This window comes from Scomber japonicus, chromosome 23 (genome assembly GCF_027409825.1).
Source record: "Scomber japonicus isolate fScoJap1 chromosome 23, fScoJap1.pri, whole genome shotgun sequence".
NCBI classification, from domain to species: Eukaryota; Metazoa; Chordata; class Actinopteri; order Scombriformes; family Scombridae; genus Scomber; species Scomber japonicus.
The window spans coordinates 21925327-21951943 of NC_070600.1; the positions used below are offsets into that span (position 1 = coordinate 21925327).

Consider the following 26617-nt stretch of genomic DNA (forward strand, 5'->3'; position numbering starts at 1 on the left):
CTTAGCAGTGAGAAGCTGCATCTTGTCTTTGTGGAACCAAAGAGTTAACATCCTCTCTGTGCTGTATGATTTTTGGCTGTACAGAAGAAAGTTGACAATCACGACACAAAGCTGCTGAAATCTTTAAAGTCATCAATCAAAAATTGGGCTCTAAAATATCTTTTAAAAAGTCGAGATTTACCCTTGTTAAAGCTACAATACAGCGGTCAGGATGGCCGAGCGGTCTAAGGCGCCAGACTCAAGGATACATTCCTTCCTCATCAAAGGGACTTCTGGTCTCCAAATGGAGGCGTGGGTTCAAATCCCACTCCTGACACATTGGTATAGAAAGTTTCACTTTCCAGTAGTGACCAACTACTTCTCCTTGTCTTTGTGGGACAAGAGGGTTGACATTTGGCGAGATATAATCATTTAGTGCCTTAAATCCAAACTAGCTGTCAAATCACCCCTATGCTGTATGACTGTCTGCTGAAATCTTTGGTCTTCACTCTAAAATTGGGCTCTATCTAGCTTTTATGAAGTCCAGATTGACCCTGGTTGAGCTCATAATTGTAGTCAGGATGGCCGAGCGGTCTAAGGCGCCAGACTCAAGGTTTCTCTCCTTCCTCATCAAAGGGACTTCTGGTCTCCGAATGGAGGCGTGGGTTCAAATCCCACTCCTGACACTAGTTTTGTGCCTTAAGCCAAATAATAACGCTCCTTTCTTAGCAGTGAGAAGCTGCTTCTTGTCTTTGTGGGACAAGAGGGTTGATATTTGGGGAGATATGATCATTTACTGTCAAATCAACCCTATGCTATATGACTGTCTAGAAGGAAGCTGCTGAAATCTTTGTTCTTCAATCTAAAATTGGGGCTCTAGCTAGCTTTTATGACATCAAGATTTAACCTGGTTAAATACATGATATACTTGTCAGGATGGCCGAGCGGTCTAAGGCGCCAGACTCAAGGTTTCACTCCTTCCTGTACAAAGGGACTTCTGGTCTCCGAATGGAGGCGTGGGTTCAAATCCCACTCCTGACACTAGTTTTGTGTCTTAAACCAAATAATAACGCTCCTTTCTTAGCAGTGAGAAGCTGCTTCTTGTCTTTGTGGAACCAAAGAGTTCACATCCTCTCTATGCTGTATGATTTTTGGCTGTACAGAAGAAAGTTGACAATCACGACACAAAGCTGCTGAAATCTTTAAAGTCATCAATCAAAAATTGGGCTCTAGCTCCCTTTTATAAAGTCGAGATTGACCCTGGTTAATTTCCACATATAGTGGTCAGGATGGCCGAGTGGTCGAAGGCGCCAGACTCAAGGTTTCACCCCTTCCTCTGCAAAGGGACTTCTGGTCTCCGAATGGAGGCGTGGGTTCAAATCCCACTCCTGACACTAGTTTTGTGCCTGAAGCCAAATAATAACGCTTCTTGTCTTTGTGGAACAAGATAATCAACATCCTCTCTATGCTGTATGATTTTTGGTTTTACAGAAGAAAGGTGACAATCATGACAGAAAGCTGCTTTAAAGTCATCAATGAAAAATTGGGCTCTAGCTCCCTTTTATAAAGTCGAGATTTACCCTTGTTAAAATTACAACACAGAGGTCAGGATGGCCGAGCGGTCTAAGGCGCCAGACTCAAGGATACATTCCTTCCTCATCAAAGGGACTTCTGGTCTCCGAATGGAGGCGTGGGTTCAAATCCCACTCCTGACACTAGTTTTGTGCCTTAAGCCAAATAATAACGCTCCTTTCTTAGCAGTGAGAAGCTGCTTCTTGTCTTTGTGGAACCAAAGAGTTAACATCCTCTCTATGCTGTATGATTTTTGGCTTTACAGAAGAAAGTTGACAATCATGACACAAAGCTGTTTAAATCTTTTAAAGTCATCAATCTAAAATTGGGCTCTAGCTCCCTTTTATAAAGTCGAGATTGACCCTGGTTAACATTATGAACCAGTGGTCAGGATGGCCGAGCGGTCTAAGGCGCCAGACTCAAGGTTTCACTCCTTCCTGTGCAAAGGGACTTCTGGGCTCCAAATGGAGGCGTGGGTTCAAATCCCACTCCTGACACACTTGTATAACATTACCATAGAAGGTTTTTTTTCAGCAATAAGAAGCGACTTCTCCTTGTCTTTATGGGACAAGAGGGTTGATACTTGGGGAGATATGATCAATTACTGTCAAATCAAGCCTATGCTATACGACTGTCTAGAAGGAAGCTACTGAAATCTTTGTTCTTCAATCTAAAATTGGGGCTCTAGCTAGCTTTTATGACATTAAGATTTAACCTGGTTAAGTGCATGCTATACTTGTCAGGATGGCCGAGCGGTCTAAGGCGCCAGACTCAAGGTTTCACTCCTTCCTGTGCAAAGGGACTTCTGGTCTCCAAATGGAGGCGTGGGTTCAAATCCCACTCCTGACACTAGTTTTGTGCCTGAAGCCAAATAATAACGCTTCTTGTCTTTGTGGAACAAGATAATCAACATCCTCTCTATGCTGTATGATTTTTGGTTTTACAGAAGAAAGTTGACAATCATGACAGAAAACTGCTTTAAAGTCATCAATGAAAAATTGGGCTCTAGCTCCCTTTTATAAAGTCGAGATTTACCCTTGTTAAAATTACAACACAGAGGTCAGGATGGCCGAGTGGTCTAAGGCGCCAGACTCAAGGATACATTCCTTCCTCATCAAAGGGACTTCTGGTCTCCGAATGGAGGCGTGGGTTCAAATCCCACTCCTGACACTAGTTTTGTTCCTGAAGCCAAATAATAACGCTCCTTTCTTAGCAGTGAGAAGCTGCTTCTTGTCTTTGTGGAACCAAAGAGTTCACATCCTGTCTATGCTGTATGATTTTTGGCTTTACAGAAGAAAGTTGACAATCACGACAGAAAGCTGCTGAAATCTTTAAAGTCATCAATCAAAAATTGGGCTCTGGCAACTTTTATAAAGTCCGGATTGACCCTGGTTAATAAAATAATACAGCAGTCAGGATGGCCGAGTGGTCTAAGGCGCCAGACTCAAGGTTTCTCTCCTTCCTCATCAAAGGGACTTCTGGTCTCCAAATGGAGGTGTGGGTTCAAATCCCACTCCTGACATTAACTTCTTCTATGAGTATTAAAAAGCGGATACAATAACCAGTTTCGACAACAGCATACTATTCAGAAAATTAAGTTTCCAATCATGAACAATGAATTAATATTGATTATATTTTTGTCTTTTAACATCAACCCCAATTACAGCACTAATGTCACTAAGGCAACCAAATAAATATGAAATTATGACCATTCATGAAGTAAATACCAACAATAATGAGATTAAATAAAAAGAGGGAAGTCTTATATATGTAATAAATACACACATTTTTCTCTTTTTTCTCAAACAATATGTATTTTTTTGTTTCCTCTTTCTGATATATTCAAGTTGAGATCGGGATAAATATCCTGTTCATCATTTTAGACACAAACTCAGCTTGATATTCAGTAGTTGTTGTCGGAAACTTTGGCGTCTCTGCAAGAATCAGCAAGTGTGTGTGTGTGTGTGTGTGTGTGTGTGTGTGTGTGTGTGTGTATGTGTGTGTGTGTGTGTGTGTGTGAATAATGACAAGCTGCATAAAATACATCTTTTATGATGCAGCAGCTCAAGTCTCTATACAGCTGAGCAAGTTATTGACATTTCTGACATTTTTCTTTTCCTGCAACGTATATTAAAAACTGTAAAAAAAAAAAATTGGATGCAGATGTTATTCCACTCCTGTTGAGAGTGAGACGGAGTTGATTTTTTTGTTTATGATGCAGTGAATGATACACAATGTAAAAGGACTGCTGGCTGTGTTAATTCCTTCCTTTTTTCTTATGAAACTTGCATTTACTTTTTTTTTGTTAAGCCTTTCATACTGTTCAGGGTCTAATTTGACCTATTTTTACATTCAAAAGAAGCAAAAACCACCTTTAAAAAATGCTATTTTAGCAAGAAATTTGATTATTTATCCTAATGCGACTCAAAATATACAAAAATGGAAATATATCAACCTTCTAAAAATGTTTTTATGCAGCTGATACACATTTTGGTTGAGTGTTCGGCTATCATTTATTAAAAAAAAATTCAAAAACTACCATTCAAAAACACAATTTATACACCATTCATCATCATCATTTATTAAAAGCTTTATACTCTCCAGTGTTTTATAGCATTGGACTATTATAAAGTGTGATTGAACATTATATTTAAATGTTCTCCATCAACAAAAAGCATTAAAAACTAAAGAATAAACTCTCTCTGCTCTCTGAAAGCGTCATTAAGGATTTATTAATTAATGGTATTATACTTATGATTAAGATACTTTAAAAGAGTTAACAATGTGATTTAGAGGTTTTCTGTTTCTGTTAATATATCCAGCCTTCATCCATCCAGCTATAATAACAGTGAGAGATAGAGATAGAGATAGAGGGACAGGCATTTAGCAGGAATGCATTATCTACAGATGACTGAGCAGACTGGCTGGCATGTGGAAAGGTCGGCAGACACACGGGGGGATCGAAGGTTGTGGGTCAACATCAGGCAGGCTTTGAGTGAGAGCACATGGGCTTAGTGCTGCATGTGTGAAGGGAGCGAGAGAAAGAGAAATAACAACAAAACAAGAATGAAAACTCCAAACCAAGGCTACTACTTATAAAGCTTTCACTTCAACACTGTGCTACCTTCAACAAGTTCATCCCTCTTGACTTTAGACTACAAGGAGAGGAAACAAGTGCATGAGTTATAAAGCAAAATGCTGATTAAAGTTGCCAGTGTTTGATATTAAGGATTCCAACCGTGCAGTTTTCATGACTTGTGCAGAATTGGATCACTCTGTCTGAATCAGATATTGTGAGAAATGGGATTATTTGTTGTCTAAAGGCTTTTGTACACTAAGTTTTGGGCCAAAAGTGCAGTTGTAGCTTTTTTTCTTCTTTTTTTTTTTTTTAACCCTTAAACAGGCAGCGTGCACCAGGAGATACAGACTCTTTAACCTTCCTGTCATCCTCCCGGGTCCTTCCTCTGTCCTTCCTTCCTTCCTTCCTTCATCTGTCCTTTCTTTCTTCCTTCCTTCCTCCTTCCCTTCTTCCCTCCTTTCCTTCCTACCTTCCTTCCTTTCTTCCTCCCTCCTTTCCTTCCTTCTTTCCTCCTTTCCTTCCTTCCTTCCTCCTCCCTCCCCCCCTCCCTCCTTTCCTTCCTTCCTCCTCCCTCCCTCCCTTCCTCCCTCCTTTCCTTCCTTCTTCCTCCCTCCTTCCTTTCCTTCCTTCTTTCCTCCTTTCCTTCCTTCCTTCCTCCTCCCTCCCTCCCTTCCTCCCTCCTTTCCTTCCTTCTTCCTCCCTCCTTCCTTTCCTTCCTTCTTCCTCCCTTCCTCCCTCCTTTCCTTTCTTCCTTCCTCCCTCCCTTCCTTCCTTCCTCCCTCCTTCCCTTCCTTCCTTCCTTCCTCCCTCCCTCCTTCCCTTCCTCCCTCCTTTCCTTCCTTCCTTCCTTCCTTCCTTCCTTCCTTCCTTCCTCCCTCCTTTCCTTCCTTCCTTCCTTCCTTCCTTCCTTTAGGTGCAAATGACATAACTAGTAAGGCCTGTTTAAGGGATAAAGTCCAGACTGAATTAGATCTATTTGGTTGTCAGGATGGTCGAGGCGCCAGATTTAAGGATTGACTCCATTGTGTGCCAAGAGACTTCTTGTCTGGGTTTAAATAGCTGACTTTGAGAAATGTACAGATATAAACATTTGAAGTCAGGAACATTGAAAATTGCTTCATTTATTCTGATCTTGTTTCTATTTAAACATGAGCTATGTGTTGTTTTCTTCCCCCTCTAAAGGTAATCTATTACTATTATCATTGTTATTGTACTTGTGGATGTTTGAGCATGTATTTATATATATTTGATATTTTCAGGAGAATTCAGTCTTACTTTTGGTTTTAAAAAATGGTGCAAATGTCATTTTAAACAAACCTGATGCTGATTTTAAGACAATTTTTAAAGATATATTTGAATTACTCATCTTGCCAACTATTATCTGTCACTGACACACACACACACACACACACACACACACACACACACACACACACACACACACACACACACACACACACACACACACACACACACACACACACACACACACACACACACACACACACACACACACACACACACACAACTTGTTAGTAGATCAGTATATTGTTGGTTTGGCTCTGTATGTGAGGTTTGTAGACAATAAGAAAAATAAAGGAAATCGCCACAATTATTATCCTATGGTTGGTCAATCTGAGCGAGGCCAAAGATTACAAGCAAACAGGCTTTGTTTAAGTCCACATGGTAGGACATGGGAGGCAGCAGCGCGTGTGTTTGCTCGTGTGTGTGTGTGTTTGTATTTGCATGAGCTGTGTTTGAGTTGGAGTCAACACACAAACAGACAGCTTGTTCATTCCACCGCTGCGTGAAACAGCTCACTTAGTCAACCAGTCAACCCTGCAAACCCAAAAGCAATGACTGTCAGCCAAGCAGACACTCGATCAGCAAGTCAAATACACACACACACACACACACACGACAGATAATGATCCAATCAGGACGAACAGACGGACAGTTTGCCAGGCAACTAGGAAGTAGTTTGTCAGGTTGATCAGTCAGTCAGACGGTGGTTTTAGGCAATTAATAAGTCAGAATCAGTGTCACATGACTGACACATGGTGGCACTCACACCATTACTGTGTGTGTGTGTGTGTGTGTGTGTGTGTGTGTGTGTGTGTGTGTGTGTGTGTGTGTGTGTGTTCTCCATTCACATGCCAGACTACGATTCACGTGCAGCCTTCATTCAACACCTACAGCTTCCAGCATAGTTTAAAGCAGGGGTGTCAAACATACAGCCCAATTTGATCTTATGTGGGCCGGATCCTTAAAATAAAGGAAGGAAAGACAGATGGAAGGAAGGAAGGAAGGAAGGAAGAGAAGACAGGAAGGAAAGAAATAAAGAAAGAAAGGAAAGATGGAAGGAAAGAAGGAAGGAAGAAAGGGAGGAAGGAAGGAAAGATGGAAGGAAGGAAGGAAGGAAGAGAAGACAGGAAAGAAAGAAAGAAATGAAAGATGGAAGTAAAGAAGGAAGGAAGAAAGGAAGGAAAGACAGATGGAAGGAAAGAAATAAAGAAAGAAAGGAAAGATGGAAGGAAAGAAGGAAGGAAGAAAGGGAGGGAGGAAGGAAGGAAATATGGAAGGAAGAAAGGAAGGAAAGACAGATGGAAGGAAGGAAGGAAGAGAAGACACGAAAGAAAGACAGAAAGAAAGAAAGGAAAGATGGAAGGAAAGAAGGAAGGAAGAAAGGGAGGAAGGAAGGAAGGAAGAGAAGACAGGAAAGAAAGAAAGAAATGAAAGATGGAAGTAAAGAAGGAAGGAAGAAAGGAAGGAAAGACAGATGGAAGGAAAGAAATAAAGAAAGGAAGGAAAGACAGATGGAAGGAAGGAAGGAAGAGAAGACAGGAAAGAAAGAAATAAAGAAAGAAAGGAAGGATGGAAGGAAGGAAGAAAGGAAAGAAAGAAAGAAAGAAAGAAAGAAAGAAAGAAAGAAAGAAAGAAAGAAAGGAAAGATGGAAGGAAAGAAGGAAGAAAGAAAGGGAGGAAGGAAGGAAAGATGGAAGTAAAGAAGGAAGGAAGAAAGGAAGGAAGGAAAGACAGATGGAAGGAAGGAGGGAAGGAAGAAAGGGAGGAAGAGACGACAGGAAGCAAGGCGGGCCGGATTGGACTCCTCGACGGGCCGGTTCTGGTCCGCGGGCCGCATGTTTGACACCCCTGGTTTAAAGGAAACATTTGGAAACACCAGTTGTTTAAACGTATTTATTTATGCAGCTTAATATGAAACTAAAACCTACACAAAGAAAGAAAGAAAAAAAAAATCAATGTTCAGGGAAAGGTAAGATGCCTAATAGGCTTATTGATTATCTCTACCTTAATAATACATATATAATAAATATGTACATAGAAAAGTTGAGATCTGCTGCAACTCTCACTTCTTTTTCATGAAGACTTTTCTGTTTGCTGTTTATTAAATCCTATGTGGGACTTTTATTTAACCCTTAAACAGACAACGTGCACCAGGAGATACAGACTCTTTAACCTTTGTGTTGTCCTCCCGGGTCCTTCCTCTGTCCTTCCTTCCTTCCCTCATCTGTCCGTCCTTCCTTCCTTCCTTCCTTCCTCAGATCTAAGTTCAGCTGTTAGGGTAAATGTTCCCTCCTTCTGTCCTTTCTTCCTTCCTTCATCTGTCCTTCCTTTCTTCCTTCCTTCATCTGTCCTTCCTTTCTTCCTTCCTTCCTTCATCTGTCCTTCCTTTCTTCCTTCCTTCATCTGTCCTTCCTTTCTTTCTTCCTTCATCTGTCCTTCCTTTCTTCCTTCATCTGTCCTTCCTTTCTTTCTTCCTTCATCTGTCCTTCCTTTCTTCCTTCATCTGTCCTTCCTTTCTTTCTTCCTTCATCTGTCCTTCCTTTCTTCCTTCATCTGTCCTTCCTTTCTTTCTTCCTTCATCTGTCCTTCCTTTCTTCCTTCCTTCATCTGTCCTTCCTTTCTTCCTTCCTTCATCTGTCCTTCCTTTCTTCCTTCCTTCATCTGTCCTTCCTTTCTTTCTTCCTTCCTTCCTTCCTCCCTCCTTTCCTTCCTTCCTTCTTCCTCCCTCCTCCCTTTCCTTCCTTCTTCCTCCCTTCCTTCCCTTCCTTCTGCCCTCCTTTCCTTCCTACCTTCCTTTCCTTCCTTCTTCCTCCCTTGCTTCCCTTCCTTCCTCCTTTCCTTCCTTCTTCCCTCCTTTCCTTCCTTCCTTCCTTACATTAGGTGCAAATGACATAACTAGTAAGGCCTGTTTAAGGGTTAAACCTTCATATCTACAGTGTAATCTCTATTCTACTGCTTTATCCATCACACTCTTTTTTATTTTATTTTAATAGGGAGGTCATCCAGGTTTGCAAGACATTTGAATACATGAATACATAATAAAAAATGTAGAAATAACTAGAATATTTGCACATAATCTTATCTAAATAAAGCTTCTTTTATCTCTCTTATTCTATTTAGAGTTAGGTTTTATGTATTTAGCCTTCAGTAAGATTATAAATGTGAGACTTTTAAAAGGAGTATATCATTATTTCTTTTAGTATTATTGAAGTAAAAGGTCTCCATGCTTCTTTCACAGCTGCCCAGTTTAATGACGTGGGTCAAAATTGAGCTAAATGGCACCAAAGAAGAAGAAATAAAAGACTTTGGACACTTGTAACACTTGTTAGAAGACCAGTTAAAGGTTAGTTCAGGTATTTTCATGGTTGACACTAATTTAAACAACTGTGTGCATGTATGTGTGTGTGTGTGTGTGTATCTGCAACTTCAACTTCCTTCTCACCGCTCGTGACCCTTGGCCCTCCCACACCCAGCTCCTACGCAACACACACACACACACACACACATGTGCACACACTCGCAGCTCACTCCACGCTACACAAATCATTCCTGCCATACCAGACGACCCGTAGCCACTTTAAGTTGTTCTAATGCACCGATGCTTACTGTAACATTCAGGAGACTTATGAAACAAAAGGTTAGGCCCCTGAATGCTCCAGTGTCAAGGATTACTTCTCAGACAAATTCTCCAGCAACAAAGCCTCCATTGTACCTCTATACCAAGCCCTCGAATTAGCAGCGGGGGCGACTTGCACGCTTAACTGGGCTTGACAGCGCGACCACTCTCTCCCGAAACCTCTCTGAAGATTTACGTGGATTGATTCGAAGCTGAAATGTGTAGAAAGGTTAAAAAGAATGGAAGATAATGCATGGATAAAATGGAGAGTAAATCCACTTCTGTGTGTGTTTATATGGGAGTGTAACTAGATTACTATAATGCATATAAATTAAACTGTATGTAATCTATGTAAAAAAAAAAAAGTAGGTCTTAATCTGAAGCATGGATTAGGCTGCAAGCACGTGCAACATCTGTCAGAGAAAAGTTTTCCTCTGAGTGTTATTTTCAGCTTAAAACTGTCTGTCTTTTAGTTAAAGTCACCTTCTCTGTGGTGATCAATACTTTATAAATCATTCTATTTCCTAGTTTTAAAGAGGTAGTTGGCTTTTTTTTGGTGTGTAATGTCCTTCAATGTGAACCCTTGGGAGTTTAAACTGCTTCTGTCAAGAGGGAAAGAATGAAAAGCAACGTTTCCTGTAAAGATTTTCAAAATAAAACCTCGCCTGTGGTAAAACAGGATCAACATGATAAGATGCTCAGAAGTCAAAATAAGTAGAAATGTTTTGATAATGTGTTAGATGAAGTCACTGTTTTTAATGTATTAACGTAGGCTATTTATTTTACCGACAGCTAATGATGCAATAAGTAGGAGCGATGATATGAAATATATAAATAAAAAATGTATTTTTTTGCATTTTTTTTAACTTTTTGCAAACATGTCATGTTGATTTCATGATTAATTGTTTTGTAGTGGAGTTTTAAATATATAATAAGCGATGTAAGGGAAAACGAGGAGAAAAGTTGTTGATATTTGAGTGAAAACCTAAACAACCCCCCCCCCCCTCCATCTGGGGCTCCTACACCGAAGTTCATGGACGCGCATTGTCATGGCAACGGACGTAACCACTGCAAGCTGACCAACATGGGGGAGTCTGAAGCGTCTGCTGCGGGACGGTAAGCTAGCAGCATTTATTTCTCTGATAGTACAGGTGGCTAACCTGGCTAACACCAGACCGCATCTCAATCTCATGTGAGATTATTGTGATAGCAAACCTGTGTATATATGTCTTCATGACTGTAAACACTTTGAAAGCAGTGAACAAACACAAGATACACCGCAGCTACACAGCAGCTACGTTGTAGGTTACGCTAGCACGCCGCTAACGTTAGCTGCGAAGCTAACGTGCAGAGCGTCAAACAGCTGTAGTAACAACTCTGCTACTTTACAGCTAACATCACAACAACAACATCCTGACTAACTAAACAGTGAGCTGAATGTCAGCAGGTAACGTTACAGTTCATGTGAAGCAGAGCTGATGTTACTCACCTGTCCGGCAGAGTAGCGTCCGTCTTCACTCTCCGGTTCTCTTCCGGGTCTCCGTCTGTTTCTCCGCCGGGTCTCTGTCAGTCCCTCTGATGTTATTAAACCACACTGATGTGTCCGCGGGTCCTTGTCTGGTCAAAGTCCTTCTTTTATATTAAATGTTCTTTTAACTTTGTCCTCTCTGGATGTTTCTTGGTCACCCCTCCTTCTCCACTATGCTTGCACCAGATGTTTCGTGCTCCGACTGCGTACACTATGTAACGCCCCCCTCCCTCTCTGTCTGACCGTGAACGCGCATGAACGCTCCCCTTTTTTTCAGCGCGCACTTAGAAGGGACAGCTAGCAGATAGTGAGGAGAGATTCGGTGATTTTGACAAAACATGTATTGGATTATTATCGTTTACTACACCTGTAAGTATTCATTAATGGTACATTATACCTTAGAAGGACTTTGATTATACTCATAGATCTGTCTCTTTCCCCCCAGTGACTTTCTGCTTTTAGATGTTTTATTACTTAAAGTTTATAAAACCAAGTGTCAACGTCCAGGGATAGAAAATTAAGCCAATGAGGAAGTGCAAAGTAATGTATGAGATTAATTTTTTTGTGGACCCGGCATCAAATTTCTGCTTTTAATCCATTTTAAGAGAATATATTAGAGGATTATGGCAAAAAATGTCTAAGTGGTGTAACCATAAAAACTTTGTACCATATAATCAACTTGCTTAAAAACACTTCATTCTCAATAAAACACCATATCAACTAGTTTGGCATGATCTTACATTATAACTTTTATATTAAATAAAGATAATGGAATACTGTTGTTCTAAATATTACAATTAATCTGGGTAACCATGGAGATCAGGAAACATTTACAGTCATTATTAGTATAAGTCCACTTAAATACACTGTAGGTGGATAAAATGTTTAATAGTTATCATTCTTTTGTCGTTACACCATTTGACATCTTACTTTTTTTTTAAAGAAAGACAAAACATGACCTAAAACCAACAAAAATACTAAATGTGCATTTTAACAAACCTGATGCTGCTTTTATAACTATTTTTTAATTGCTCATCTTGCCAACCCTTATTATATTATATTTATACTATATGTCTTTAGTGCTAATTGTATTTTTCTCTCATTTTTGTTTCGTTTGCGTCCTTACATGGAGACAAATTCCTTCCTGCAAATTTATCCTCAACAAATCTGATCGTGATGTCGCTTTTATTTAGGAAGGAAGCTAACTCTACTTCTGGTGTGAACTGCTGCTAACATGACGGAGCTGTGTGAGCCTGCAGGCAACGGGGAGTTTTTTTAGTGTTGGGAGGAGGAGGAGGAGGAGGAGGAGGAGGAGAAGAAGAAGAGGGAGGAGGGAGGAGGAGGAGGAGGAGGAGGAGGGAAAAAAAATCCTCATCCTGATACTCCCCCAGTTTGGTTGCGTATCACGCCGCTATCAGCGCAGCTTGGACCCGGTTGGATGTGTGCGCTTAACCGGACACAGAAAATACGCACTCCCAGCTGTTATAGAAAAAAACTGCATGTGTGTGTGTGTCTGTGCGTGCGCGTGTGGATGTGTGTGTGTGTTAGTTACAGTCATGTCTTTACACCTGAGCCGGGGCATGTAGTTAACCGGGTTTCTGGGCGTGGGAAGGACTGTCTCACTTGTTTTGTCGCTGGGAATATTGTTGAACCAAACTTCCAGCAGTGACTCTCCAACCAACACACCTTCATTTCTCTCCAGTTTGCGCTCGTCCACGGCGGGTTTTCTCCCTCACATCAGGATGTAAATTTGGGGAACTTTTTTTTTTTAATCCGACTGGTATCATAAAGGACGACTTTTTTTTCCTCTTTTTCTTTTTAAATATATCCTCCGTTCCTTTTCATATCTTTTTTTTGGGGAATATAGAAAGAAAACAACGGATTTCAGCACAGCAGCGATTCCAGAGGTAAGCAGCATGTGCTTGTTAAGTACTTTTAACCATATTATTTTGCTTTATTTAATGCAAACTTTCACCCACCATCTCTCTTGCTGTACTACAACAATTTCCTAAAGCTTCTTAGTAGGATTTTTAAAGATTTGTAAGGGACTCGTGATGTCTTGCCTTTGCACCGATGCGTCACACCAAACTCCGCTTACAAAACCTCCAATTTAAAAATACATCGATTAATGGCAAATAATACATGCTTTCTGTAACACAATGTGGGATGCTTTACAATCATTTAAGGTGTATAAGATATTCGGCATAAAGGATATCCACCAGGAAGCTTGTTATGTGGTGGAAAACCTTTGAAAATTGATTCAATTAATGCCGTTCAACCAACGAGCAAGTAGTCAGAGTGCCCGGTTAGAGGGCGGGTTTACTATAACATTTGCAATGACCTAACTTTTTAAAAAAGTACTATTTGAAGCTTTATATGTATGCCGAAATGCAAGTGGGACGGTATTGATTTGTTACGTCGCTTCACAACCATTTTGGAGCAATTACCAATCGTGCTATAGCAATGCGAGATGTTAAATGTAGTGATTTTTAAACGGAGTCTTGTATTGGCGGTCTGCACCTATGGGTGGCCACGGTTATGTGTTGGGACTAGTCAATACACATAACATCTGGAGGCTCAGTTAGTGGGGCTGATCCTGTTGAGCGAGTGACACAGCTTTAATAATGTACTCCAGACTTGGTTGACTTCTCCCATGCAGTGTTAACATACTGGATTTTCTACAACAGCTGTGCAAAGCTATTATATCTTATTGATTTTCCTCATTAAATCTGCCAGCCCACAAGGAAGATAAATGGGTAAGTAGGAATAAGAAGAGGGGATATTTTAGGCACTGAGGGAGGGCAACAGAGCATTAGTTTGATATATAATATTATAATATTAGTGTATTGTGATAGGAATAAGTGTTTTCTAATGTTCTAATGGATCAGAGTTCATTTCAACCATTACATCAGCAGCCAGATAAGAAGTGGCTCCAAAGGTTATTAAAACGCCATCTCATGTGAGGATCTATAAATCTTACAAAAAAAAAAAAAAAAAAGGAAAAACATTACAGTTGGCCTTCTGCTTCAAAGCATTGCTGTACATGATGGGAAGGTAATTACCCATGGTGTCAGTTAATGGATTAGAAAAGCCTTTACATTGAACCTTGAGCTCTGAAGCTATAAAAACCATTAAAGCTCTGCAGCCACACCACACTGTTTAGACTCTGGTTGTCGTGATGTTGTGACTCTCGGTGCAGTCGAGCATGCCAGTTTCAAGGCTGCTCGAACAGGTCGTTGGTCATGTTTAATTCATGGAAGTCACCAGCAGTGGGAAGTTTCGGGGATGTGTGGAATACTTCAGGTGTACACAGCTGGTACGAAAAAACAGCCTGCTTCTCAACGAAGGAGTAGTGTGTGTGTCAAAAGTGAGTAATAAAATGACTCAGATGCAAAACAAACAGTAAACTGCAGACTCAGGCTTTCAGTGTTAAGTATGACTGATGAAAATTAGTCTCAGCACTTACGGCCGTCGCTTGTTCATTTAATGTTTTCAAGGAAACAGCCTTTCTAATGTCTCCCTTTTGAAAAGCAATCGATAGTTCACAAGCACTCTGCTCTCTTGAATGTGCTCTTCAGTTAATCTTTTTTTTTTCTGAGTGTTTAGCAGGAAGCCACATGCCTCTACACACACACACACACACACACACACACACACACACACCACTATCTCCTTCTCTGTGAATGTGACTGTTTAAAGTTAGTTAGTGAGACGCTGAGCTTTAAGTTGAACCGCCTCGGGGACAAAACTGTACAATGTTTTTTTTTACATTATCATCTGACTTGGAAATGGGGAGCGGAGTTCTTGGGAAGTTAAAATAAAATATTTCTCTGAGGCAAAAAGGAAGTTACTGGTTATGTATTGGGTACATCCAGCAGTATGGCTGACTTGCAACTTAATAATACGCAAAGAAAGAAACTTTTAAAGGAAGGAAAATCAAAGGGCAATGACCTCTTTTTTATTCATGTATTCAGGTGACATTCGCGTTCTTGGAAGGGCAGCAGGTATTCTTTTATAACTTTGTATCGTTGGACTAGTTTTGCATTTAGTAGCTAAGGCTCCAGGCGTCATAAAAATAGCTTCCTCTTTTCTTATCTGTGTTTTTTAAATGGACTTAGCCCTGGTGTTTAGGCCGGAAACCAGTTGGCACTGGGAATGATGTTGGTGAGGTTCCAAGTGTAAGCTGGCAGTCCTCACTCTCGGTCCCTGTCCTCAACGCCAGTGTTTTAAGATGGTATTGGTGGATTTACATTGATTGTTGCTATGAGGCAGGTCTCAATCTAAGTGACTTGTTAGCATTAGGTTAAACTTTGTCGAACCGTCCTAACAGAGCTAACCTTGGTCAGAACAAAGAGCCGAAAAGTTTAAATAGAGGAACTTATCGTAACTTATTAACTGCCCTACTGATGTATAAACTGCTGGAAGGTTTTTTTAGTTGAGCTATAAAGATAAGTCGGCTGATTGATTAGGTGCCAAATATGTTGATAATCATTTAATTGTTCTGAAGAATTTCTTTTAAATGAAATAAAGGCCAAATCTTTGGGTTGTGGACTGATGTGGATAACACAAGACATTTGTGGACGCCTTATTGGGTTCTGGGGAACACTGATTGACTATTCAACTGTTTTCTGGCATTTTATTTACCTAATGACTAATTGATTTATTGAGAAATTATCAACAGATGAATTGCTACTGAAACTAACCTAACCATCATTGGTGGCAGCTCCGAACCAAACCAAACCAAACCAATAACAACTCGGCCATCCCTGATATACTGACCGAAGTTGATTGTACAAACAAAATGTGAACTTCTTCTTCCATTAGCAACTAAGCTAATGAGTTTCCTCATTGGCATTTAGTAAGCAAGCTAGCTAGTATGTCCTTAAACCACTATTGAATTGAAAGAAATGATTTACAATCCTTTTGAATGAAACACTGGAAGAAGAAAACATTAGAAGGAAGGAGCAACTGACCTCAACCCTTGAGATTTGATGCTAGCATGTTCTCCTGCTTGCTAGCACATTTTAGCTCACCAACAAGCCCCATGAATAGTCCCAACATCATCACTTAGTTCTGCTGATGATTATTTTTTTGATTAATCAATTAAGTTTTTAGTTGACGCAGTATCAAAGAATAGGGAAACATATCCATCTTAATTTCCAAGAGCTGAAAAATCCAATAATCATGTCTTCAGTTGTCCAAAACCCAAAGATGTTCAGTTTTCGCTGATGTGTGTCTCTGATTTGAGAGGCTGTAACTGATAATGTTTGGCACTTTAACTGTTCCAGCTTAAAAAATGACTGCAAGGGTTAATCAATTATCAAAATAGCTGCAAAATATTCTTCTGTCGATTGACCGAATGGACTCATCGTTTCTGCTCTAACTGCCTGTTTCTCTGAACAACTTTATGCTGACATTGCATTTAGTACATTTCCAGCTTTGATGACTTATCAAATATCCAAACAATCACTGGCTGGAAAACTTTAAATGACTCATGAATATGCTGGCTCTAACTTAACAGGAAAATACATTCTTTCAAGTCCCTTCGCTATAAAAACGTCATCACACCACCACCCGCTATGTTGTTGTTCGTCTGCAGCGTCAGAGGACTGATTGCGTTACCATGCTTGTAATCTTCCAGAGAAACGCTGACGGCCCATGGACTATAAATGAGTATTAATGGAGCCAAAAACAGTCCGACTCTCAGAAACCTGTTTGAGTGGAATGTAAGTGAGCGGTTGAGTAACTCTCCGACTGTCAGGATCACATGTGTTGTTTGTTTTAACACAGAAAGACTTGTAGTTGTTGGGTGAAGACAGAGATGAGTCAAATAGTATTTTAGCGTTGTAATTATACCTCTGTTGGGGCGAATTGACTCAAACGATGTAAAACAACCTGATGAACGTTGCGGTTTGGGGGGAAAAAACAGTTGAGGGAGCTTATCTTGGCAGTCAGCAGTTTTTTAATGGGTGCGAAATTGGCACAAAGATTGCTGTAAGTTGAGTTTTGACAGGATAATAATTCAAAATCATGATCTTATCGTGGTATCTTTTTATAGTGAGTGATTATTGGCAATCAAGATTAGTCATTAGTCTGTTTGACACGTGTAAATGATATGTATAAACTTGTTTTGGTGTAATTTGGAACAATAGAGGACCAATTTAGACTGAAAAACAACATGTAATTTTTGCTTGAGTGACAAATGCCCTGTAGCTACCACACTAATTATAACCTGGAATAGCAGCACAGTTAAAGTGGCGTATATTCACTCACTGAACACTTTATTAATAAGATCAGATATTTCTTTATTAGTTCCACAAAGGGGAAATTTACACTGGCCTCACTTAAATGAAACTATACCTCATCTATCTATCTATCTATCTATCTATCCATCTATCCATCTATCCATCTATCCATCTATCCATCTATCTATCTATCTATCTATCTATCTATCTATCTATCTGTCTATCTGTCTATCTGTCTATCTGTCTATCTGTCTATCTATCTATCTATCTATCTGTCTATCTATCTATCTATCTATCTATCTATCTATCTATCTGTCTATCTATCTATCTATCTATCTATCTATCTATCTATCTATCTATCTACTCACTCTATCTATCTATCTATCTATCTATCTATCTATCTATCTATCTATCTATCTATCTATCTATCTATCTATCTATCTATCTATCTATCTATCTATCTATCTATCTATCGACTCACTCCATCTGTCTATCTATCTATCTATCTATCTATCTATCTATCGGTCTGTCTATCTATCTATCGACTCACTCCATCTATCTATCTATCTATCTATCTATCTATCTATCCATCTATCGGTCTGTCTATCGGTCTGTCTATCTATCTATCTATCTATCCATCTATCCATCTATCCATCTATCCATCTATCTATCTATCTATCTATCTATCTATCTATCTATCCACCTACAATTGCCCCCTAACCATAATGATTATTACTGTTTCCATGACAACGACGGTGGCCTAACTCTTTAAGGAAGCAGCAACTTTTAACCCCAACGCCACGTGTTCCTCTAACCTTAACGAAGCAATCATTTCACCCCCAAAAACCATGATCTTTCCCCTCCACCGAGCCAAGTGGTTTCTCTCTGTGGTTAAACCAAACCAGACCCTCTAACAAGCCGGCGTCGTCACATCGGTCATGTTGTGTGAACGGTTTTGGAAAGCGTAGACAAACAACGCCCCCCCCTTTATTCCCCCATCGATTAGTGTAAAACAATGGGTGTACGTGGCAGTTTTGTTAAGAGCTTTGTATGTGCAGCAGGTTGTTCTTATGGCGGCGAAACATACTGTAGCATTAGCTGCTTCTAATCTGTGATCACAGGCTGTGAAATTGAAAACACAATGTTAGAGATAAAACTGTCTAACAGATGGATGTCATGCTTTCACTGCTGACCGTCTGCTAACTGCCGCACAATTGGCTCTGACTTTTTTGCGGCATGTGTTGATTCACTTTTCATGATCTGGCAACTTGTATTTTTAGATTATAGGCGGTGGATTGTTGGCTGGTTGATTTGCCTTATTCATATTCATAAGACCTCACAGACAGTGTTTGTTTTAGCTCTTTCTACTGCGTTGGGTAGTTAATTCGAAATAGCAGCCCATGTCTAAAGTCTGTTATCTTGTTCTGTCTCTATTGGATCCATGTGGTGTTTGTTTTTAGTCCAGGATTTTCTGTAGGGCTCCTGTGCTCGAAAACACCCAAAAATAAGTTGAAAACATCTCATCTCATAACCGCCAAAGAGATGAAATTCAATTATGCTTCATAACTTGGCAGAGAGAACAAGTGATGAGTGTGAGAAGCGGGGCGAAAAACACAGATCTGTCTGCTTTCTCCATGTTGTAGTGATTAAAGGCAGGAAGAGAAGGCTCGTCTCCAGAGGTCAGAGGTCGGAAAAGGCATTGGGGGGGCGGAGGGGGGGAGGGGGGAGGGTCGTGAATGCAGAGACATTCACACACTTTCAGCTACAGATATGAACAGAAGAATGTGTTTGTTCAGGTTTTCATTAGTGTGTATTTGTAGTTGATGTGAGTTCATGATGTAACTGTGTGTGTGTGTGTGTGTGTGTGTGTATGTGTGTGTGTGTGTGTGTGTAATGATTATCTGCTTTTACTTATTTACATGTTTGTGTGTAGTGGTTTTAAACATCACGGAGGGTTTTGTGGTTACGATAGTTTGTATTATAAATGCAATTCACAAGAGATTTAGACCAAAAAAATGAATGATCTACTAAAGTTTTGCAGCTGTCTGTGAGATTTATACGTCTGTTTTTAAAGATGTCATGCCTTGTAAACTAAGAAATACCATGTTTACATTCAGTTTAAGTGTTTAAAAAGCTGCTGTGTTTATATTTGTGTTTATTTGCTAGCTGTATTTTTCCTCCTCGTCTTTAACTGGGGGATGGTTGTGAAATCTTGTTCTCTTAAGCCTCATTCGGATTGGATTAATCATACACGAGGAGGCGCTTAATGAAATATATTCACAGTAATTTAAATATTATGTATAGTTTCAGTGGATGGGATTACAGGATATGGCCAAAAGTCTCCACAGGGGGCGCCAGAGAGTTGAAGGCGAGGCAAAGATACTGCATGAGTATCTTTGTCCTTCTCGGAGTCATAACTCAGCCAAATCTTAGTAAATAGACATGTACGTTCTTGTGTGACTTGCGCCTTAAGAGGATACGATTATCTCCATTTCCATCGTATATACAGAACCATAAGTACACCTTAACTCATTGTTCTGGACGAGGTTTTTAAACATAAGCAAATTACAGGATATAACCTGCAACAGACACGGACATTCAGCGAGATAATGCCAAAAGTCTCCACAGGGGGCGCCAGAGAGTTGAAGGCGAGGCAAAGATACTGTGTGAGTTGAATTTGAGTCAAAAATCGTCGTCATAACTCAGCCAAATCTTAGTAAACAGACATATATGTTCTTGTGTGGCTCACATCTTCTGAGGATACGATTATCTCAGATTTCCATCGTATATAAAGAACCATAAATATGCTTAGAAATCAGAGAAAAAAAGAGGCTTAACAACTTGCCTGAGGAATCAACTCATTATTCTGGATGGGATTTTAAACATAAGCAAACTACAGGATATAACCTCATTCAGCGAGATAATGCCAAAAGTCTCCACAGGGGGCGCCAAAGAGCTGAAGGCGAGGCAAAGATACTGCGTGAGGCGAATTTTAGCCATAACTCCGCCAAATTTTAGAGATCAGAGAAAAACAGCTACAGAACAGATATTTTCTTCAGTATCATAATAATCCAGTGATAAGTCGTCTGTACATTCACGACTACTCTGCAAACAGGAACTCATGAAGGCTAATTCAGCATACTTTTAACGCTACTAAAATAAAGATTTCCATCGTATATAAAGAAATCAGTAGAAAAAAAGAGGCTTAACAACTTGCCTGAGGAATCAACTCATTGTTCTGGACGGGATTTTAAACATAAGAAAATTACAGGATATAACCTCACTCAGCGAGATAATGCCAAAAGTCTCCACAGGGGGCGCCAAAGAGCTGAAGGCGAATTTTAGTCGTAACTCCGCCAAATCTTAGTAAACAGACACATATGTTCTTGTGTGAATTGCTTAGAAATGAGAGAATAACAGCTACAGAACAGAAGTTTTCTTCAGTATCAAAGTAATCCAGCTACTCTGCAAACAAGAACTGATAAAGGCTAATTCAACATACTTTTAATGCTACTAGCTACTATCAGCCAAAAAGAACGTCAGTCCCAAAAAATGTGGTCCCTATCTGATTATGAAAACCACTTCTGTAGTAAAAAGAACAGCGACTCCAGAGAGATCCACTTTAAAATAGACGGACGTCGCTATGGACCGGATTTAAATTACAGGAGGAGCAGAGAGAGTTCATAGAGGAAACAGAAAAGGTCACTGCAGCTGTAATTATTAAAGGAAAGGTTTAGAAAAGTCTCCACATACATCTACATACTCTGAACTGGATTAAACATCACTGACCAGCAGGTGAAGTTAAACATAGTAAATCCTGTCAGAATGGGGCTTAATCCTTGAATATATTAATAATAATAATTTTTTTTTTAAGAGTTTTTTTTTTTTGTGAAGTGAAAGAAGCTCACTGCTCCAGATTCTTGTTTTTCTTGATTTCTTTTTTTTTTCACCTTTTGATATATTCATCCTCATCACTGTGCTGTTTTTCCATTATAATGAGGACATTCACACATGCAGACTGTTGGTAATAAACAGCAGCAAACTGTTCATGTCTTTTTAAAAGTAAAAAAAAAAAAAAAATAAAAAGAAGAAGCTGCTGCATCTCGTCTGTTCCTCATCGCCCCCTTTTCATCTTGGAGTGCTTTTTTTTTTTTTTTTCCTGTCTTGTTAGTGTTTAAAAAAAAAAAAAAAGTGTTGCTGCTGCTTATAGAAACATCAAAAACCATCTTTCCAGGGATGCTGCTGTCTGTGTAGGTGTTTTAGACTCTTTCATGAATAAGACAAAGGTTGAATAATTATTATATAGTGTTATATTTGCAGAAAAACAGACATTTATTTAAGTGAAAAAGATGCATATGTGAACAGGATTGGTGTCCACTTAATCATTTCTTACATGTTGGTTTAGTTGGCTTCATTTACATTTTTTATTTTTGATGTTTTTAGCAGGTTTCAGAGCTGCAACTAGCTATTTAGTTTGTTAAAATGTCAGAAAAATTGTATCTTAAAACCCAAGAAGCAACCTCAGATGTCTTGTTTTATTCAAAGCAACAGTCCACAACCTTAAAAACATTCACTTTACTATCATAGAAGATTAAATAAACCACTAAATATTCACATTTAAGAAGCAGGAACCAGATCATTTTAGCTTCTCTCCCCCCCCCCTCCCTCCATGAAGAGCCTCTAAATGATTCATTGTTTATAATTAATTATCAAAACAGTTGGCGGTAAATTTACTGTTAATTGGCTTATGTTTGCTGCTCATGCAATTAAATTAAACTCCAGATAGCACGTTAAAAAAATGGTCTGAAAATACCAGAATACCAAAATACCAGAAATCTCTGTATGAAGTTGGTATAGAGAGCCGAGAGATAACTTCTATTGTGATTTAGCGATATTTAACCCTCCTGTTGTCCTCAAGGGAGTAAGGAGGGAGGGAGGGAGGGAGGAAGGAAGGAAGAAAAAGAAAGAAAAAGGAAGGGGGGAAGGAAGGAGGAAGGTAGGAATGACAGGAGGAAGGAAGGAAGGGGGAAGGAATGACAGGAGGAAGGAAGGAAGGAAGGAAGGAAGGAAGGAAGGAAGGAATGACAGGAGGAAGGAAGGAAGGAAGGAAGGAAGGAAGGAAGGAAGGAAGGAAGGAAGGAGGGAGGGAGGAAAAGAGAAAGGAAGTGAGGAAGGGAGGAAGGAAAGACAGGAGGAAGGAAAGAAGGAAGGAAGGAAGGAAGGAGGGAGGAAAAGAGGAAGGAAAGGGGTAAGGAGGGAGGAAGAGAGGTGGAAGGAAAGGAGTAAGGAGGGAGGAAAAGAGGAAGGAAAGGGGTAAGGAGGGAGGAAAAGAGGAAGGAAGTAAGGAGAGGAGGAAGGAAGGAAGGAGGGAGGAAAAGAGGAAGGAAGTAAGGAGAGGTGGAAGGAAGGAAGGAAAGAAAGGAGTAAGGAGGGAGGAAAGGAGGAAGGAAGTAAGGAGAGGTGGAAGGAAGGAAGGAATGAAGAGATGGGGTCAATTTGACCCGGGAGGACGACAGGAAGCGTTAAACAAATCCTGATTAGAGATTGATTAATAGAATAACAAATTAGAATAAATGTACACTATAAACAAATAAAGATAAAATAAAGATTTACCTTCCAGATAAGAGTGAGAGACATGTGTTTCTTTATTTAGACGTAGATCTGTACTGAATGATGAACTCTTTTTTCCCTTTGGTGCATTTAAACCCTAATAAGCACCAATTAAAGAGGCTAGAAGAGACAGTTTAATGTGTCTGTGTCTGGAGCTGGAGAGTGTGTGTGTGTGTGTGTGTGTGTGTGTGTGTGTGTGTGTGTGTGTGTGTTTGTCCAGCTGTTAATTTGTTGGTCTCATTACGTCGCCGTTGTCAAGGAGGCTCAGACTGAAGAGCAGTGATTGAAGAAGCTCGTCTGATTCTTCTTCTTCTCTTTTTTTTCCACACACACACACACACAGACACACACACAGACACACACACACACACACACACACACACACACACACACACACACACACACACACTGCAGGCTGCTAGCTATCAGGTGTTTACTGTGTAGCTCCTCTTTTAGCATCTTAACCCTCCTGTCGTCCTCCCGGGTCAAATTGACCCCGTATGTTTTGACTGTTCCTTCCTTCCTTCCTCCCTTTCTTCCTTCCTTCCTTCCTTCCTTCCTTTCCTCCTTCCCTTCCGTCTTTCCTCTGTCCTTCTTTCCTTCCTTCTTCCTCCCTTCGCCCTTTCTTCCTTCCTTCCTTCCTCCCTGCTTCTTTCCTTCTCTCCTACCTTCCTACTTTCTTCCTTCTTTCCTCCCTCTATCCTACCTTCCTTCCTTCCTTCTTCCCTCCATCCTGCCTTCCTTTCCTTCTTTCCTTTCTTACCTTCCTCCCTTCCTTCTGTCCTTCCTCCCTCCCTGCTTCTTTCCTTCTCTCCTACCTACCTCCTACCTTCCTTCTTTCCTCCATCCTTCCTTCTTTCCTTCCTTCTTGCTTCCTCCCTTCCATCCTCCTTTCCTTCCTTCTTCCTCCCTTCCTTCCTTCCTTCCTCCCTTCCATCCTCCCTTCCTTCCTTGACTCGAGGACAACAGGAGGGTTAAAGTGTATTTTCGGGGCTCCACCCTGAGGGGAAGGGTGCAGACTAGCCTCAGTCATGTGATGTAATCCAGCTCACATACAGACTGTTTACATGCTCGTTATGTAATCTGTCTTATTATCATCATGTAATAGAGAAACCTGGTTACAGTAATCAGGGTAGTGGGTTAGACATGATTTCTCTGCCATGTAAACATGTAACGAGGTTTCTAATTGGCTTTTCTTTTTTTTTTATTTTATGAGCATGCATGAGTCTGAGTAAAGACCGGATGAAAGGAGACGGAGTAATTAGACGGAGTGATGAGATATAATTCCTTCTTACTGAAACTGGAACTGAAACTGACACACAGCAGCAGACTCTTGTTGAACTCACACACTTTTAAAAGCTGTGGTCAGTCTGTATGTTACACACACACACACACACACACACACACACACACACACAGAGTTTAACAGTGGAAACGCTCATTACATCGCATTTTTGTCTGTATTCAACCTTCCTGTTGTCCTCGTGTCAAGGAAGGAAGGAAGAAGGAAGGAGGGATGGAAGGAAGGGAGGAAAGGAGGGAAGGAAGGAAGGGAGGAAGGAAGGAAGGAAAGAAGGAAGGAAGGAAGGTAAGGGGAGGAAAGAAGGAAAGAAAGAGAGAAGGAGGGAGAAAGGAAAAGAGGAAAGAAAGAGAGAAGGAGGGAGGGAGGGAGAAAGGAAAAGAGGAAGGAAGGAAAGAAGGAAGGAAAGAAAGAGAGGGAAGGGAGGTAGGAAAGGAAGGAAGGAAGGATGGAGGAAAGAAGGAAGGAAGGAAGGTAGGGGGAGGTAAGAAGGAAAGAAAGAGAGAAGGAGGGAGAAAAAATAAGAAAAAAAAAGTCCAAAAAGCAGCAACTTCCGACTAAATGAGTTAAAAATAAGTTAAATGGGGTCAGCGTTTGGGGAATTGGACCACAACAAGTTAATCATCATAAAATGAATCTGCAGCTATCACACTTTTAAACGCTGGGGTCAGTCTGCATGTTCACTCTGCAGCTCGTATGCTCTGTGGGGAAAACGACTTCTGACTCTCATTCAGTAAAATGAAGCAATAAGAGGTTGGGGATTGTTGATTTAGGCAACAAATAGTCGATGAATTGATTAGTTAATCATCCTAAAAATGAATCTGCAACTACTCCAATCAATCAAATGGTCATTTTCAATCATTTTCAAAACAAAATAGAGAAACATTTGCTGCTTGTAGCTTCTCAAATGTGCAGATTTGATTGTTTGCTCTCAGGTTTTGGGCTCATTAGAAGCTGATTTAAAGGGTATTTTCACCAGATTAATTGATAATGATATAACTTGTTTGTTGCAGCCTTAATCTGATTATAAACACACACACAGATTTACAGTAATCAGGTCACTACGGTGCAGGTAAACTACCTAACCTGGTTTCTGGTTGGATTAAACTTTTCTTCTTCCTCTCAGGAGCAAAACTGAGCAAACAGCTTCCACACTCAGCTTCAATCCCCCCCCGATTTTATATTAAAGTAACATTTCCTCTCATGCTGCTCCTGTTAAAGTCTCACCATCATAGTTTATATTATAGATCACTTTAAACCTGTTGACTGTGATATTCAGATTTTCCTCCATCTAGTTTCTTATGTAATCATCTCCAGGACATTTTCATGAAGTTGAATCTTTCTCATATTGAATTTTTGGCACCAGCAGGTTTCTTTTTGGGGGGGGGGGGGTTGAGTTTATAAATGGGCAGCATCTTGATACGTCTGCAGTGTGTGAGCGGGAAGGTGCATGCGAAGGAGGGAAAAGTCCCAAAAAGTCGAAACTCCAGCAGAAATGATTGGCTTGAAGTCACATGACCATTTATCTAGCTCATCTTAGTATCTGATGCACATAATTGGTTATTTTTGTGTATTTTTTTCCCTTCTTCCAATCAGGGAAATCTATTTTTCCCTTCTCTGAATGTGCATGAATGTATTAAATAATCAGCCCACACCTTCACCACCCTTTTATAAAAGAGAAGAAAAACACTGTAGATGAAGTGTCAGCTCGTATTGTGAATGCATGTTAACGCCTCAAGTGGAGCTGCAGCTATAATTACGCTGCCAATCAATCATCCTGCCTGTTATCCTGCTGATAAATTCATATTCATGTTTCACACTGAAGCAAAATCTCATGTCTAATCTGTAACGTTCAGGCTTTTCTGATCAATTAATGATTCACTGTAATCATTCTTCTCTTTTTAAAAAGTTAATCAGATATTAAGATTCATCTCCTTCTGCCCTTTAAAGCTTTGTGTTTTTGGGTTCAGTGTGTAACCCTCCTGTTGTCCTCGAGTCGAGGGAGGGAGGGAGGGAGGGAAGAAGGAAGGTTGGAAAGGAAGGATGGAGGAAAGAAGGAAAGGAAGGAAGGAAGGAAGGTAGGAGGGAGGGAGGGAGGGAGGAAGGAAAGAAGGAAGGAAGGTAGGAAAGGAAGGATGGAGGAAAGAAGGAAGGTAGGAGGGAGGTAGGAGAGAAGGAAAGAAGCAGGGAGGGAGGAAGGAAGGACAGAAGGAAGGGAGGAAGAAGGAAGGAAGGTAGGAAAGGAAAGAAGGAAAGGAAGGCAAGATGGAGGGAAGAAGGAAGGAAGGAAGGTAGGAGAGGGGGAAGAAAGAAGGAAGAAAGATGGAAGGTAGGAGAGAAGGAAAGAAGCAGGGAGGAAGGAAGGACAAGGAAGGAAGAAAGG

The 26617-nt window shown here is 40.2% G+C and overlaps 1 long non-coding RNA gene and 9 other non-coding genes across 10 annotated transcripts in view; all 10 read left to right on the forward strand.

Moving 5' to 3' along the window:
* The first annotated feature begins 205 nt into the window (after positions 1–205).
* Positions 206–316, forward strand: trnal-caa (transfer RNA leucine (anticodon CAA)). Its single transcript has 2 exons — positions 206–243; positions 271–316. It is a non-coding gene; the product is annotated as a tRNA-Leu (tRNA).
* Positions 317–554: 238 nt separating this feature from the next.
* Positions 555–665, forward strand: trnal-caa (transfer RNA leucine (anticodon CAA)). Its single transcript has 2 exons — positions 555–592; positions 620–665. It is a non-coding gene; the product is annotated as a tRNA-Leu (tRNA).
* Positions 666–909: 244 nt separating this feature from the next.
* trnal-caa (transfer RNA leucine (anticodon CAA)) lies at positions 910–1020 on the forward strand. The gene is made up of 2 exons: positions 910–947; positions 975–1020. It is a non-coding gene; the product is annotated as a tRNA-Leu (tRNA).
* A 242-nt stretch (positions 1021–1262) lies between these two features.
* On the forward strand, positions 1263–1373 carry trnal-caa (transfer RNA leucine (anticodon CAA)). The gene is made up of 2 exons: positions 1263–1300; positions 1328–1373. It is a non-coding gene; the product is annotated as a tRNA-Leu (tRNA).
* Positions 1374–1583: 210 nt separating this feature from the next.
* trnal-caa (transfer RNA leucine (anticodon CAA)) lies at positions 1584–1694 on the forward strand. The gene is made up of 2 exons: positions 1584–1621; positions 1649–1694. It is a non-coding gene; the product is annotated as a tRNA-Leu (tRNA).
* Positions 1695–1937: 243 nt separating this feature from the next.
* On the forward strand, positions 1938–2048 carry trnal-caa (transfer RNA leucine (anticodon CAA)). The gene is made up of 2 exons: positions 1938–1975; positions 2003–2048. It is a non-coding gene; the product is annotated as a tRNA-Leu (tRNA).
* Positions 2049–2289: 241 nt separating this feature from the next.
* On the forward strand, positions 2290–2400 carry trnal-caa (transfer RNA leucine (anticodon CAA)). Its single transcript has 2 exons — positions 2290–2327; positions 2355–2400. It is a non-coding gene; the product is annotated as a tRNA-Leu (tRNA).
* A 210-nt stretch (positions 2401–2610) lies between these two features.
* Positions 2611–2721, forward strand: trnal-caa (transfer RNA leucine (anticodon CAA)). Its single transcript has 2 exons — positions 2611–2648; positions 2676–2721. It is a non-coding gene; the product is annotated as a tRNA-Leu (tRNA).
* A 241-nt stretch (positions 2722–2962) lies between these two features.
* On the forward strand, positions 2963–3073 carry trnal-caa (transfer RNA leucine (anticodon CAA)). The gene is made up of 2 exons: positions 2963–3000; positions 3028–3073. It is a non-coding gene; the product is annotated as a tRNA-Leu (tRNA).
* Positions 3074–12585: 9512 nt separating this feature from the next.
* Positions 12586–26617, forward strand: part of LOC128385190 (uncharacterized) — a 141515-nt gene continuing 127483 nt past the window's right edge. The window contains exon 1 of the long non-coding RNA XR_008324650.1: positions 12586–12986. This is a non-coding gene — a long non-coding RNA (uncharacterized LOC128385190). The remainder of the gene's footprint in view (positions 12987–26617) is intronic.